At 41.5% G+C, this 16,106-nt stretch overlaps 1 protein-coding gene across 2 annotated transcripts in view; it reads left to right on the top strand.

The window, feature by feature from the left end:
• Positions 1-5,588: 5,588 nt before the first annotated feature.
• The window catches only part of VSNL1 (visinin like 1), a 91,455-nt gene continuing 80,937 nt past the window's right edge, over positions 5,589-16,106 (top strand). Inside the window, exon 1 of one of the 2 annotated variants that reach the window (XM_050316617.1) lies at positions 5,589-5,746. The gene's annotated coding sequence lies outside the window, so the exon portion shown is untranslated. Of the gene's footprint in view, positions 5,747-6,477; positions 6,626-16,106 lie in introns of those variants that run through there. The other variant, XM_050316618.1, reaches the window with a different exon arrangement.

The following is a 16,106-nucleotide window of genomic DNA, read 5'->3' on the forward strand; positions in this document are numbered from 1 at the left end:
AAGTGATCTCTCCTGCTCCTTACCTCAGCTTGTGAATCCTTTGTTGTATTTTCTCTCCTCTGTCCAGCTGCAGAGAGGAGTGAGAGTGGCTTTAGTGAGTACCTGGCATCTAGCCAGGGTCAAACCACTATATTTGTTTAACATTTCTTTTCACTGATGGTTGTTTTCTGTTGGTTCTGAACTGATTTTATGTCCAGTAGCCTACTTTCTGAGATGTATCTCTGCTCTTAGCAGTACATCCTGCTTTTGCGATTATGGTCCAAGAGTGCTGATTCACTGCTGTTTTTTCAAACCAAATTGTATTAAAAAGTATTATCTCTGAAATAAAGACTATTATAAGAAGTCATTGTGTCTCACAGTGCAGTTTAATTATACAAAGATAACTACCTATGTATCCACCAACTTTTGGGGACATTTTGTCCATAAGCAAGTAAATAGTCTGCTGCAACCTTTACTCTCCACCTACTTTTCCCATAATTTGTTAATAGAAAGTACACTCAGATCATGTCATCATAGAGATCTGTATGACAAACATTAATAATAAAAATAATGAAAAAAAATACAAACTAAGATAATCTGGTGTCAAAAAGAAAAAGGTTGGGTAACATCTTGTTTGTTTTGATGCGTGTTGATAAACCCAAGCATTTAATAAATCTGCTAACCTAGCTGCAATATGTGGCCTTTTCCTCTATTTTTATTTCACTACTTGCTATTATTTCTACAGCTGCATTTCAATTTTTACATGTCACCTTTATAATATTTTAGCAAAGACCAATCACTTGCAGATCAAATAAGCAAAAGAAGCCCTGTTGGAACATCTCAAGAGCACATGACCATCGTGACTTCACAAGAATTATTTTGTATATGTAAGAATTCTGCCTCGAGCTAAATGGCAAAGGAAAGCACGATGCTATGTTTAGGACATTTGTAGAAAATGAAATGCTTTTAAGTTTTGTCATGCCTATCCTTCTAAACACCCATTATTTACTTGGAAGTTATATTTCTCAGGTCCAGAATGACCATATTTTATTTCCGCTTGAGCAAATGCCTCACTTAAGAGGAACAACTGGAACAGCTTCTGTGGGAAGCAGTCTGCTGGAGTGAAACCTGGGCTCATGCCATTTAGCTTTAGACATTTCATTTAGGTGCCTAAACTTAAATATATCCTTTCATGACTCCTGCTAGCCAAGTTCCCAGCCTGAATCACCCTATCACAGCATCTTTGTATTTGCATTGACACGAGAGGCAGTGCCAGTGAATAGGTAATTATTTAGCTATCAAATGTAGGGATCTAAAGTTAAGCATTGCACACACACCCCAGTTGTGACTGTATTATACAACACTGGAGATGATGTTACATAAACGGTATTTTCTTTGCATTTCATTCCATGAGCCTGAGAGATTGAAGACTAATAAATGGTGTCATTAATAAAAAGACTGAATTATAAGTTATTTGGTTTGACACATTCAAAGGTGATCTGCAAACATGAAATCATTATATTTCATATAGAAGAAAAATTTGATTTATTAGAAAATAAAATTTTGTTTCATCTATATTCTTAGGGGTATTATTTAAAAAAACAAATGAGAGATGAAAGCGAAAGATAATACATATATAAAAATGTCATTTGCATATAATTATATATAGCACATTAAAGAAGCAAGACAATCTATAGTCATTTTGAAACTGATAATCTCGGTCACGTTCATTGTTTGCTGTTGAGTATCAAGAATCTCACCCTTTTCCAACTGCAGTGTGTTGCAGCAGCTTCATTTAATCACAGAGCCTTGAAGCAGCTCCTTTCTGCCAATCCTTGCAGCCGCATTGCTGCTTTCAGCTCCCCATCTAATAGACAAGTACATCTCAGCGTGCAGAAACTGCATCAAGGGAACACAGAAGGGAGAAAGGAAATTGTTCCTTTAAAGAGTCTGGCAGAACAAAAAGCATACATCTAGAGATGTAGATATAGGCTCAAATTCCTTCTCATATTTTTTTCTGATGTTGACCCTTATAAAGTATATACGCAAATATATTCTTAGCAAGTATTAAGTATAAAAGGGAGAGGGAAAATGCAAACACTGAAATGGTGTTCTGCATTTAAATTGATGCCTGCAAAACAGGAGATCATGCTAAATTAAAAAAAAAATCTCATTACCAGTAAGCCACCTGCTGAGATAGTGAGTTCTCTCAGAGACCACTGTGTCTTTTAATATTGAATTGTCTATTCTGGAGCAAAGAAGGGAGAGAAAAAAGGAGAAGAGGATCCTCGATTTCATTAGATTTTAAATTTCCCTCTGGAGATGCCTAGCTATCTCCCTTGACAAGATCAGAGGCTTAGGGCATCACTTGGCTTCTTTCAAAGGCATAGGCAGAATATTTAGGAGATTCAAAGCCTAGAGACCCCTGTAAGCCATGGGAGACTGTAAAAGGAGCAGGTACCCACATTTTTATGCTATTCATTCATAAGATAAGAATTCCTATATTTACACTGTTCATTCCTATGTTAAAATAAAAAAAAATACTCTACATAGAACATTTTGATCGTGACTTTCTTTGAATTGTTGTAGTTCCATTATGAACACCATGTTATTTAGGTTCAAAAGCCATCTGAAGTTGCTAAATGGCAAGAATTCAATTTGCAAAATCCAAAGAACTGTGTAGCAAGAAAATGAAAAATTCTACTATTTTATCTGTCTTGAGAAGCCAATGCAGTGGATGTAATTCTCCACAGTCTAAAATACAATATCATTTGCATAGATTACAAATGAATGTAGAGTGGCTGAAAATGCCAATGATCTGAATTGGCAAACTTTTACACCCAACTTACAAAAGCCTTCAATAACTGCATACAGTGTAGAACAGACAGTGTAAGACTTGCACACTCATTGATAATGCCATTATTGCCTTTCTAATGATAACCCCATGCATAGAACTTATTAAATTGTTGATTTACAGCAAAAGGAAGCTTCTTCATGGGCATTTTGTACTAAGCAGTAATAATACGAGTGGAGAGGTTTTGTACATGTATTTACTTTTTAAATGGGATTTTGTATTGCGTAGTTTCTGTGAGGTAGTACATGAAAAAATAAGCCAGTTTTCTAGAATAATACTGTAGAGTACCTCCTTTTTTTGAATGAACATCATGTTTTCAACTGCATTTGAAAACACAGTAAGTAAGTAACCTGATTTTATACAGAATTGTCTAAATGTAGACAGGGAAGGTCTTACATGCAAACACTCCACGTAGTATCTTCTGCTTAATGTACACTTTTGCTCTAGCAGATGGGAATTTGGCCACTGAATTAGGTGAAAAAATATTATGATATATGAGAAGTCCCATTTAAATGTGCATATTTTTTTAAAATTCAATACATAATTTTTGCTTTTTGAGAGTAAGCAAATGTTCAGTACCTTTTGGCAAAGAATGACCACCAATGATGTAGAAAGTTACATCATGTCTAAGTGACAGTCACCCAGAAGAACTAACCCTAAGCTAGTTTTCAGCCAGTTGCTGGAGATATTTCTACCTTGGTAGCTGTGGAAGAAAAAAAATGGCAGCAAACTCCAACTAAGATACCAAGCAAATACCTGGGTTTAGAGTCAAAACAGAGCTCTGCACTCCGCTAGCTACACTGCTGCCACTAGAAGAGTTATGAAGATGAGATGAAGTCATGCAGTAACTACAATATGGACACAGTCAAAATAGGTCACACAGAATTAATGTTGCACTGTGGTGGTAAAAGACAAACTTATAAAGAACTGAACAAGAGACAGAAAATATGAGGGGAAAATGTGCTTAAAACTCAGAAGCAGATGTTACAGCACTCTAGCTTTCATTATGCTAGAGATGATTATTAATGATCTGGCAGACCAAGCAAGCAATGAGGTAGCAAAATATGAAGATGACAGAAAATATTTTAAATTAATCAGAATGAAGAAAACATGAATCTCAGAGATGCCCAGTGAAGTGTATCACCTCCTAACTGGTTTTGCTAACCCTGGAATAAACCTAAATTTTTAGCATTTTCAGGCTGCGTTTTTGCACATCTAGAAAATCAAAATATGAACTGCAGAAGAGAGGTGCACTGGAAAATAAATAAAAAAAAAAACAAAACCATAAAACTATAAAATTATTGTCTTACACACAGAAAGTAATTCTGGATGCAAGATTGGTGACTTGTGCCTATATCACACAAAGATAACTTATGAATTCAATTATCAACATTAGTAAACTGAAAATACTGTCCATTCCTGTACATTTGTACACATCACATTGCGTTATAATTGAATTCTTTAGGCATTTCAATAATAAGCCAAGAATTATTTCCATGTATCACATATTACACAATCTTCATGCTTTTACTTTTTTCTTTCTGAAATAATGAGTAGCCAGTTAAAAACGGGCATGGTGAAATTTACTCTTTTTTTTATATGTGCCATTGTTTGCCTTCCTTTCACCTTCTTGCTGCATCCATCTGCTTTCTCTAGTGTTGTGTTTAGGACATGCTAAATATGCTTAATTTATGTAAACAGTAAGCGACAGAACTTGCCATGCATGAAAGTAAACATTGATGTGTGTCTTTGCCTCAGAAGGGGCCTACAATTACTTGTATGCTGTGCAGTGTCTAGTGAAGGAGCCCTGATATTTTATCCCTATCTCAACAGCAGCTACTACAGTGACAGGGAGAACAGAAAGGGCAGGGCAGCATCAGTCGGGTTTTATACCGCAGGGCAAGATCAGTGGAATTTTACATTAAAGGGTTGAACAATGTTACAAAGCTAAACTTTCTAACATTAACTTCCATGATAGTATAAGAAGCTTGTGGACAGGAGCCACAGTGGAAGTGTGGAAGATGATGCCTACACATAGGTGTGACGGCACAGGCGGCTCCGCGCATGGAACACCAGTGCTGTCACCTCAAACCCAAAAGGAGGTCGCAGCCACATGGGGGTCGGCCTCTTCTCTCAGGCAACTAGGGTAAGAGGATCCAGCCTTAAGCTGCGCCAGGGGAGGTTTAGGTTGGATATCAGGAAGAAATTCTTCACAGAAAGGGTGATTAGACACTGGAATGGGCTGCCCAGGGAGGAGGTGGAGTCACCGCCCCTGGAGGTGCTTTAGGAAAGACTGGACGTGGCACATGGTGCCATAGTCTAGCTGGCATGGTGGTGTTGGGTCACAGGTTGAATTCGATGATCCCAGAGGTCTTTTCCAACCTGACTGATTCGGTGATTCTGTGAACACCCCGCGCCGCCCGCACTGCCCGGGCAGTCCGCACATGCGGAGCGAAGGAGCCGCGGGTGAAGCGCTGCCCGCCGGGCACCGCACGGGGAGCGGGAGCTTCGCTGCGAGCGGCGCCCGGGTGGCCGCAGGGGGCAGCCCCGACCCCCGCAGGGGCTCCAGCCCCCTCTGTCCGCGGGTTCCCGGGGGCCGCCGTTCTCCCCCGCCCCGGGGGCTTCCCCCGTCCGTCCGTCCCCCCCTCCCTCCCGCCGCGCTCCCTCAGCGCCGCTCCCCCCGCGCGCATGCTCGGGCGCGCGGGGCGGCGCGCGGGGCGGCGGTCCTGCAGTGCGGGGCGGCGGCGGGCGGCGCGCGGGGCGGGGCGGGGCGCGCACCGGGAGCTGCGGCGCGAGCGGCGGCGGCGGGCGCGCACCCACAGGCGGCGCCGCGAGTCCCTCCGGCCCCAGCACCGCGGCGGGACCCCGCGGGCAGCGCCCTCCCTCCGCACCGCCCGACACCCCGCGCCCGCTGTAAGTGCGGGGAGACCGGCCGGGGAGGGGCGGCAGGGTTGCGAGGGGTGGTGGTGGTTGTGGGGGAATCTGGGCCGCGCTGCCGGGGTGCCGGTGGCGGGTCGGGGTGCCCTGCGCGGGGTTGCTCCTCCCGGGGAGACCGCGCGGCCTCAGCGCTCCTCAAGCTGCGCTCGGGGATCATCCTCGCCGGGAAACTTGGTCCGGTGCTCGTGTGCTCCGTGTGCGGGAGTTGTTCCAGCGAGATGGAGGGAAATCGCACCCGCGGTGATTTTCGCCGCGAACACGTTGAGAGAGAAGGGACCGAATCCCACAGCGATCCGGATATAAACACCGACAGCATCAAAAGAGACAGCTGAGCTGTCGCGTAACAGTCTGCACTTGGAAACGCTTTGATGGAAGTGGGAGTCTTTGGCGTTCGTGTTGGTTTGAAAAGCGATAGCAAAAAAAGGGCGTGATTTTTTTTTTTTTTCCCAGTAGGGAAATAAAAAGAATAAGGGGAGAAAAAGATTGTGCGAATCCAAGCGCCAGAGCAGCCCTCGCAAGGTCATCACACCACGGGGGAGGCAGAAGTGCTCCCGATCCGTGCGATCGCTCTGTCGCTTTTCTTACTGCCTGTAAGGGGTGTTTTTATTTTGTCGTTTAATATATTTAACACGCGAGGTGTCTGCAGGTGGGCGCTGGGTAGGTTCGGGGCGGAGGTGCTGCGCTCCTGATATTTACTAGGGCATCAGTCGGAGTGAAGATGGAGGTGGGAGGAGATAACAAAAGCTGGTGTGCGATCCCGGGCATCTCCGACACGAAGGCGTGAGAAGAAGGAGGGAAAGGAGACGGCAGGAGAGAGAATTTCATTTCCAAAGATCAAAACAAAAGGAGGAGCAGGTTGAGGCAGATCGTGAGCAGCCGGGGCGGAAAGCGAGGGAGGCGTTTTCACCGCTGACCGGAGCGGAGCAGAGTGCGGGGGCACTGCGGGGGCTGGGATGTGCGCGGCCGCGGAGGGAGGGAACTCGGGCGGGGGCTGCCCGGCCGGCGCAACTTTGCGCGCTAGCATCGCTTGGAGATGGGCTGCTCGCTCCTAGCGAGACGTGTAGGGGGCGAGGGGAGGAACGCCTGCCCGGTGCCTCGAGGGCTTCTACTCCCTCCTCCTCCAGCCGCCGCCGGGAAGGGCCGGATCCCGATGGCGCGGTACGGGGGGAGTGCGGTAGGGGCGCTGTCCTAGCGCCCGGGGTGCCGCGCCGGGACACCCGCCGCCGGCTCCAGAGGGGGCTGCTGGAAAGGACTCCCGGCACTGCCGCCCTCCTCGAGAGCTCGGTCCCCGCGCACCGCGAGTCCCGCCGTGCCCCGCCGCTCGCTGCTCTCCGCAGGGCTGCCCGTGCCGCCGCTCTCCCTGTACTGGGTTTCCCCCGCCGGCCCGGGGGTGTCCCCACCTTCCGAGTCCCCCGCTATCCCCACTGCCCCCACCAGGGAACACCCCCGTCCTCCCAACCCTTGTCCCTTCCCTGCATGAATCCACCTACAAGGTTTCCTCGACCCCAACTCTCCATCCTGTCCTCAATGCCATGAGCCTTTCCTCTGATGGTTGTTTCCCCGTCCCGGCCCCTTCTTGACTTCCCCCCGCCCGGGGTGGCTGGTCGGGCCTCCGGCGTGCGGATAAACCGTCGGAGATTGGGAGGGGAGCGGGAGGGGGAGGCTGATCTTACGCAACTGCAGACTCCCCACTTTCCCGCCCCAGGAGGAGCCTGTTAGGGGCTGTTCGATGGTGGGACGGGGTTCTCCGCCTTCTACGAGCCGGAGGGGGGGGGGGGGGGGTGGTTGCAGCTCGAATCGGGCCGTGCGGAGCTCCCGCTCTGCGGAGGCACCGCGTTCCAAAATCCCGCACCGACCAGAGCGGTGCAAGAAGACTGGGGAAAGGACGGGGGTTACCTGCACCGCCAGGCTTTTCGACTGATAAGGAAACGTGCAGATAACAGGGTGATGAAAATAGCAGCCTTTTTCATTAAAATTGATGGGTAATTACTTGGACATTAGAGGCTTGGCCAATTACCAAATGACCAAATATATGAATAAATTCCGTGTACAGAAGATGTTAATGTAACAGATGGCTTTAAAAGATACCTGTACTTCTCCAAGCAATTCCGATGACAAAATATTTTTAGCAATATTTTGTTACTGTTGTGTTTCTGGATAGGCATTCTCTTCCTTCATACATTGGAAAGTTCAGATCTCAGAGGTATCACCATCTCTTTATGCAGAATAAAAAGATGTACCTATTTTACAACTGGAATACGATATGGAACAGATTAATCACAGAGAAAAATAAGTGTGAGGAAGCTCAGTCTTTGTAAAATACATAATCACTGGCCCTTTCAGAATACATGCTTACTAGTATTAGTTTCTGTGATTTGCAGAGTCATTAGTTTTCACTACTACCCTATTGCTTGACAGAATGCCTTTCTTTTTTAAAGAACATAGTTCATTTAAGAACATTAGTTTACTTGAGAGATCTTCCACTACGGTGTTCAAACAGTACAATCCATTTCAGGCTTGTGGACTGCGATCAATTCTAATTAAAACTTTAATTACGTTTTGCTCCATTCTAACAAAGCAAGAAGTAGTCTGGGCTAATGTTGATGTTAAGGAAAACTAAGGAAACATGTTCTTCATCTTCGTTGTGTATTATTTCTACCTTTTCATTAAGGACTGAATCCTTATCATTTATCCACAAACTTTTATGACAGAGAGCTGCAATATTTAATCAGTTTTCTCAGTTGCCCAGTCTTCTTGAACCATACAAAGGTATACCTGCACACAGAATGACACCACTGATTTTTCAACATGTTTTTTGTCCTGGAACGTCCAGTTATTGCCAGCACATCAACTGTTCTGTCAAGCGACATCTAGTTGGGAGTATCACAGTGTTATGTAACTCACAACTACAGAGCAAAGCCAGAGATGTCTCTGCTGCTGTGGCTCCCGCACCACAGCACCAGCCAGAAGGAAAATTATTCTCTGCCCAGAATGATAAGGTGAAGTCCAACCAGGATGTGGTGGGTGAGGGTAGGGCAGAGCAGAGAGAAGGAATCAGGCTGGCTGTGTAGGATGGAAGCAGTGAAATGAATCTGGCATTGGTGCTGTTTGGAAAAGGCATTGCATGTGTCCTGGGGTGTGACATCCTGCTGACTGCAGCATGTCTGGGACATGGGGGGTCCCAGCATGCCTGCAGCACTGTCCTGCTTGAGGGCTGCAACACCGTGCTGCTACATCTCCATTTCTGCTCTTTTCAGCGTGTTGGGGTAGTAGAGGCCTCTTGACTTCTCTTTTCATCTATACACTCAATATAGCTGTAGGAGGGATCTAAATCCAAGAACAGAGATTCCTTTTAACATGAGTGTAATGGGCTTTGTTGTAGATGATTCAAAAATTGTTTACATTTCAAGCTGTTGTTCTGGTTCTATTTTTCAGTTTTGGAATTCTAATGTTATGTCTTCATTATGCATTCCTAAGGGGTTTTTTTGTATTATATCTGTGCCTCACACTCCTATTTTACGTGTTAGTTTTGCAGATTCCCTTGGATTTCCAGAATTTTATGTCAATTGGTCAAATAGTGCTGGCTCATCCTCTAATTGTGAATCAAACAGCAATGTACACTAACTAAAGTCAGAGATAGAAAATTAAAATATGGTAGGCAAATTTGTTCTTAAAGTACTTGAAATTGAAGCACATAGCACTTAGCCTGAGCAACTGTGCTTCTTGTCTGTGATGTTAAATGTTGTCCAAACTGATCGTCATCCTTTTGGTTTAAATACATGTTGTTTTGTCAGTGTGGATTGGGGATAAATACCCTTTGTCGTTAAAGTAGTCTGTAAAGAAGCTTGTCTCCAAGTGGTTTTGATTGCCCATGGATTTTGCACTTCGTTTTAATTTTGTCTTTAGTAGAGAAAAGCAACCTTGTGATCTTCCTGCATTATTCTCATGCCTAATTTTGACTCAGACTTCACCCTAATGAGCCTAGGCCATTTCATCTGTCCCCATTTTCTTGTAGGTCCCCCTTACCTGCATTTGCATACCTTTTGCCATTCTCTACAGTCCTTGACCTTTTTCTTTCTTCTTTCGGTGTGTCATTTTGTTTCTTTTTTCTCTGTACTTTCATTGCGTCTTTAGATCACTTTCCTCCTCATCAATTATCCTCTTCACTGTTTGTTTCTTTGTTGGGAAAGACCCTGAGTTACTCCACAGCTTCCCTACATGACACCGCTGAAAGTGTTGTGTGATACAGGAATTCAGCACGAATAGGGGAGGCTCTGAGCATATGCAGTGCTGTGACATGTAAGGATCCAGATGGGCTCCCATCGCAGGGCGGCGCTTTCTTACCTCAGCTCCAACCCTTGTCTTTTTTCATAGAAAGAGAGAATCTTATCTTTTGAATTTTACACTATTGTTCTGAGAGTAATAGCTATAAACCTTTTCAACGATAATGAAGCAGATGATAAAAAGGATACTTTTTCATGGAATACAAAATCTCAGGATAGCATATACAGATCCATACAGATCCATATTACTTTCTAAGTTATAAATTGATAAGAATACATACACTTTTTTTTTCAATTTTATTTTTTTTTAAACTATGTGGACGTTTTCCACAGGATCTCTGCTTTCAAGAGCTTTTCCACATTTGGATGTGAATGTGACTCAAAGGACAGTAATACAGATGTAGGAAATTAAGGCAGATTATTAGAGATGGTCTCATAGCTTAAAGTTGTAAAGTAAGTAATTTCAAGGAGGTAGTTGAAGGAGAGGAAAAGATAAAAATCATTTGATAGTCAATTTCACTGATGTGTTTATACAAATATCAAGCTGTTTTTCTTTGTGATTATTCCCCTGAGGAGGTTAAGGAACAGAATATGCTTTGTAAAATAACTTGTAAAACCACAGCTAATTGAAATAAACAGTGCTCATTGGGAGTGAAAGGACAACTGCATCTTTTGTTGATCTAAGCATGATGTATTCTGAAATTATGATATCAAAGACAAAGGAATAAGCATTACAGATGTTACTGAAGATTTTCTCCCTGAAGTAAACCCCATTGTCACATTTTCAATCCCAGACTGTAAGAATTTAACACAGTGTATCCCAGTTTCGCTGTTTTGAAAAAGCAAGAAATTGCTACGTTCTTGAGTTTGTCAACAACATATGAATTTTGAAGTAATGAGAAGTGATAAGGTGACCAAGTGTATCTTTTAAGATAATTATAATAAAATGATTTTCTACTAGGAAGATAAAGAATTTTAGAATCATCATCACAAAGCCATTTGAGGAAGATTATCTACATAATCAGCATTACAAGGGACTGAACTGATGTGCAGGAAGAAAACAAACTGTAGTAGTGATTTTTATACCTTTTACACTATTAAATATATATGAGATACTAAACTTTTTAGTTAAAATGAACCTTTAATCATGTTTAGCTTAAAGCAGATTTAATCTTAAATAACCAATGATTTCAGAAAAACATAATTGTTTTTATTCAACATTACTAAATATCAGAAAGAATAATTTTACCTATTTGTTGTTCACTAACTTAGACTTTCTCAAAGTTCATTTATGAAAAGATGTAAAAACTGACATCCATAATTATAAGATTTATAAGTGGCATTGAATTTTTTTTTGTCCTATCATATGAAAATACCTTATGGTATTTTCATACCATAGTTAGGCATAAGAATATAGTAACATTTTAACTCCCAGTGAGTTGAATCAACCAGTATAATAACAACCAATGGGATTACCTTGGTTGCTTACCCTTTGACTGTACAAGTTGAAAAGTATATTCAGGGAAAAAACAAGATGTGACATTAATTTACAGAGCTTTTAGACTAATAAATATAAGGCTCTAAACCTTTTGATGAAAATTACTTTAATTAGTTTTAACTTGTAGCTAAGTAGGAAGTTGTATTCTAGAGAAGAAAGCTTTTAGATTCATAAATGTTTAACTCTACAAGGGAGAATAATGAACATTTTAATCATGTCTAGCAGAGTCCATAGCATTTGACTTGGCGACTCCACTATCTAGACTCCTGTTCATGAAACACTTTTTTTTTTTTTTTTAAATCTGTCTTGATTTAAAGACTATAGGAAATGGAAAATTTATCTCGGTTCTTTCTAAGCTTTTTTAGTAATTAATTATCCTTAGTGTTAAAACATATGCCTCATGTCTTGGTTCTGGTCTTCTTTATGAGTTCTTGAACCAATCAATCCCCAAAGTAGTTGAAAGAATATTAATCTTAAGTAGGTCAGTTGTTGAGACAAGTGTGTGTACCTATGATTTGATTTAAATATATAAAAATAATTTCACAAAGGCAGTATGTTACTGGAATTTATTTTTTTTTAATGAAAGATTAGTGTTCCACTTCATAGAAAACATTTTTACTCAGAAGTAGATATTAAATCATTCACTGTAAGATGGAATCAAATAGCAGCGAGTGGAGCTGAATATTATCCCGTTTGTGGACTGCACTGGAGAGAATATGTGGTTTAATTAGACTTTATTCAGAATGGAGTCTTCTAAAATTAGAAAATCTTGTTTATAAAAGCTCTTACAACACAGCATATTTCTTTGTGCTCTTATCTACTATATTTAGAAATACAAAGTAACTGATGACTCAGAGAATGAAATTTGAGATATTAGTAGTTAGAATTAAAATGCTTTTATTTTTTAGTAGAAGTTGGTATGTAGAGAAAAAAATTGATTTGCAAGTTAGTGGAGGTGAACATTTTTATAAGGTCTTAGCACTGAAAATAAAATCAACTTCTATAATGAATAATGATGCAAAAAGTTATTTGAGCAAGTGTTGTTAATATATAGCACATATCCAGTCAATATCATTATACCCGATGTTCTTTCATTACAACAGAATATATACTGTATTTTTTTAAGCAGCCATTTTTCCTTTTAAATATACATTTTTTTTCATATGATACAAAGGAGTACCAACATTAAGGAATGGTCTTGAAATACTTTTTTTGAATGGCATAGAAGGCACTCAGTTTGAAAGTATGATAGCCTGAAAAGGAATTTTAGTTTGATCCATCTGATTATACTTGCAATTTTGGCAAATATCTTCAAATATCTAACGAAGTTTGACCTGTGTTTCTCACCTGAGGTTTTTGGGGTTTTTTGCATTTTACGTGGATAGCTCCCACCAACCACATTGTAAGATCGAAGAATGCTCTACAATGTGCTCCAGTGGACTTGAAATCTGGTCCTTGGCATCCATGTAGAATGGGAAAATCTAGAAGATTGGTATGCTTTTTGGCCTTGGAGTCAGAATGTTTTACCTTGTTAAAACTTTTATATCATGCAATCTTACATGAAGAGAGTCAAATACCACAAACTATCTTTCCCATTCACATAATAATGGCCAGTCTTCGCGAGTGAAGATCCGGGGAAGGTCTTTAAACCTTCCAGCCTGCGCATTGGATTTTTTAGGTGAGACACAGTGTGCGCGGAACTGAGCCCACCCTTTAATCCTAAGGTTCATCTGCCGGGGCCAAGCGAGCTTGGACGGTGGCAGCGAGGTCCTCAGGACGTAGATGGGTTGCCTTTTTAAGGGCTAACGAGCTCCATCTGCCCGGGAGTGTCCCTGACCGGGAATCGAACCCGGGCCTCGTTAGCCCTTAAAGGCAACCCATCTACGTCCTGGGGACCTCGCTGCCACCGTCCAAGCTCGCTTGGCCCCGGCAGATGAACCTTAGGATTAAAGGGTGGGCTCAGTTCTGCGCACACTGTGTCTCACCTAAAAAATTCCAATGCGCAGGCTGGAAGGTTTAAAGACCTTCCCGGATCTTCACTCGCGAAGACTGGCCATTATTATTTTTTGGAGCCCCTGGTGGTCTAGTGGTAAGGGCCCATTCACATAAAAGTATATAAAATACGCTTGCCTCCTTCTGTCAGTGAAATTCTAATAGTACAGGTGTATTACTGAAGTGCCAAAGTGTTTAAGAGAAGAAGATTCTAAGAATCCATTTTCCTCCTCAGGTATGGTAAGAAGATCACAAACTAGCCTTTATTGTTCTTCATTAACAAGTTTTGTTTTCAAGAGTTGCCCCCCATACTGATTGAATGCTCAACTATTTAATTTATTTTAGTTCCTGTTTGGGAAAATAGGAGGGTCGGAAGGGGTTATGATGCTTTTATATTTTTCTCAAGTGTCTACCACAAAGAGGTACTACTGGAACACAGATCAGTAAGTAATACTTGTTTCTACATGGTTTAAGAGGTGAACATTACTCAGTCAGGATTCACACTCTGTTATATGAGAATGTAATCCTGAAGTATCAGCACGTACTAACTCTGCCTCATGTCTTATCTCATCCTTAGCTTTTACTGATCCCTTTTTTTCCTCGCTCTCTGGCTCTGCTTCCTGTCTTCTTTGATTATGCTCCAAAGGTTTCCTGTTGCCTAAGAGTCTCCCTCTCCTTGACAATACCTGGCTGTGCTTGTTTCACCATGGTGGATGCCTCCTTCATCTTGCATTTTAACTGTGGTTTTGTGTTTGCTTTTTAAATTGTAAGCTTTATCAAACAAGGATCTGGCCTTTGTATATGTTCTAGAAAGTGCAGTAGTATGTACAATGCTATAAGGGTAAATGATTTTATTAAAATTTTAACAACATGTAAAATATACTATACCTACACCTGTGCAGAAAGATAAGGTGAATGTTCAGGGATTTCATGGAGTGACTTTGAACCAATCCATGCCTGATAGCTGCGACTGAGTTTGTCTCCTGCAAAGCTAATTAGGATACATTCATACTGCAGTCACTGGGTTGTGAAAGAAGTATGCTGACATAATCAGACTAGCTCTAAATCCAATATATGATTTACCTGCAGCAAGCCAGACATAGCAGTGCAGTGCTTAGCATGGCTATCCTCAGGTCTTCATCCTGCCCTTGAGCAGGTTACACCATGTTCTGCTTGGCCCTGATGGGATTGTTTGCAGTGGCAAAGCCAGTGAGTTTGAAGCTGGCTGAGACACACTCATCTCCAGCTGTTGGGCTGTACTGTAGATACACCCTAGAATATGTCCTGAACAGCTGGGTTTGTATCCAGATATCTCTAGATATATACCAGGTGTCTGGTATTTTCAAAGAGAGGTCTGTAGGCAGCCACAGTACAATGTGAACAGATGTTGAGTACAGCTGTGTTCTTTCTGTGTGTCTGTCTGCTTTGTCTGTGGAATCGCTCTCTTCAGTGCCTTAATTCTGTATTGTAGTGCAAGGCCCAAGATGTTCTTGTAAATCTGCATAATAGAAACACAGCCTATGTATATATATTTTTTTTTTTCTTTCTGAGTTGTGGAATGTTGGGGTATGAAGATTCAACATGAAAATGTCACAACAATTTAGAATAATATACTCTGTGTTTTTTTATGTCTACACACTGTTATAAATGTTCTTCTATTGGTATGTTCTTATCACCTAATGCCATCTACATTGTCCAATACCCTAACAAAGCCTATTAATGTGAGTTCTGCAAATAAAGCAATTTACTTTCTTTACAGGAGAATGAGCTAGAGAACTGTTTGCTACTTAGTTGCTATTATTTGTGGGGATACATTATTTTACATTATTACCCCCCTCAAGCATTTGTAATTGCATATAGATTTTTTTATAATGTGCAGCTGTAACTAAATGAAAACAGTATAACAAGGTTCTGAATTGTTGCATGAGAAATCCATAATAAATATCAAATATTAGAGTGATTTTTATTTCAGCATCAAAGAATCCTATCATTACTTTGTATTGCTGATTTAATGTTGGTGAAATACAGAAAGTTAATTTAAAATAAAAAAGTTAATGCTACAAGTTCATGTTCTTCAAATATATGAAAATTAACTCTGTCTGACTGACTTGAGTTTTAGTGGGTGTCTTGCATTGCACAGTCGGCTGAGGAGGAGACAGAGATATTTTTAAAATTGCACTTTCTTCCCTATGAATTGGAAGGTCTTGCAATATGTGACTCATTTCAGCTGCTTGCATCTCCCTGTTGCTAACAGGAGTGTATTAGTGATGACCAATAACAATATATCAATGTCAGCCCATCTCCAGATAAAAGAAAGAGTTCACGAAGCGTTCAAGGTTGTTCTGGTGTTATATGTTACTGAGATAGCTGGAGATTGTAACTCTCAGTATTGCCCAGGAAACCCAACTTCTATAAACTATGAAATTCTTCTATAGAATCTGTGAGAATAAACAAAAAACCCTATAAAGGTAACAAATTCACACAAGTTACAGGGACAAAGTCACCATCTCAACTATGCTATGATAACTTGCCATGCTTCAGAAATTAAAATTACAGTAAAAGT

The sequence above is a fragment of the Myiozetetes cayanensis genome, unplaced genomic scaffold (genome assembly GCF_022539395.1).
Source record: "Myiozetetes cayanensis isolate MyiCay16 unplaced genomic scaffold, myiCay2020 scf2-11, whole genome shotgun sequence".
In the NCBI taxonomy this organism is placed as follows: domain Eukaryota; kingdom Metazoa; phylum Chordata; class Aves; order Passeriformes; family Tyrannidae; genus Myiozetetes; species Myiozetetes cayanensis.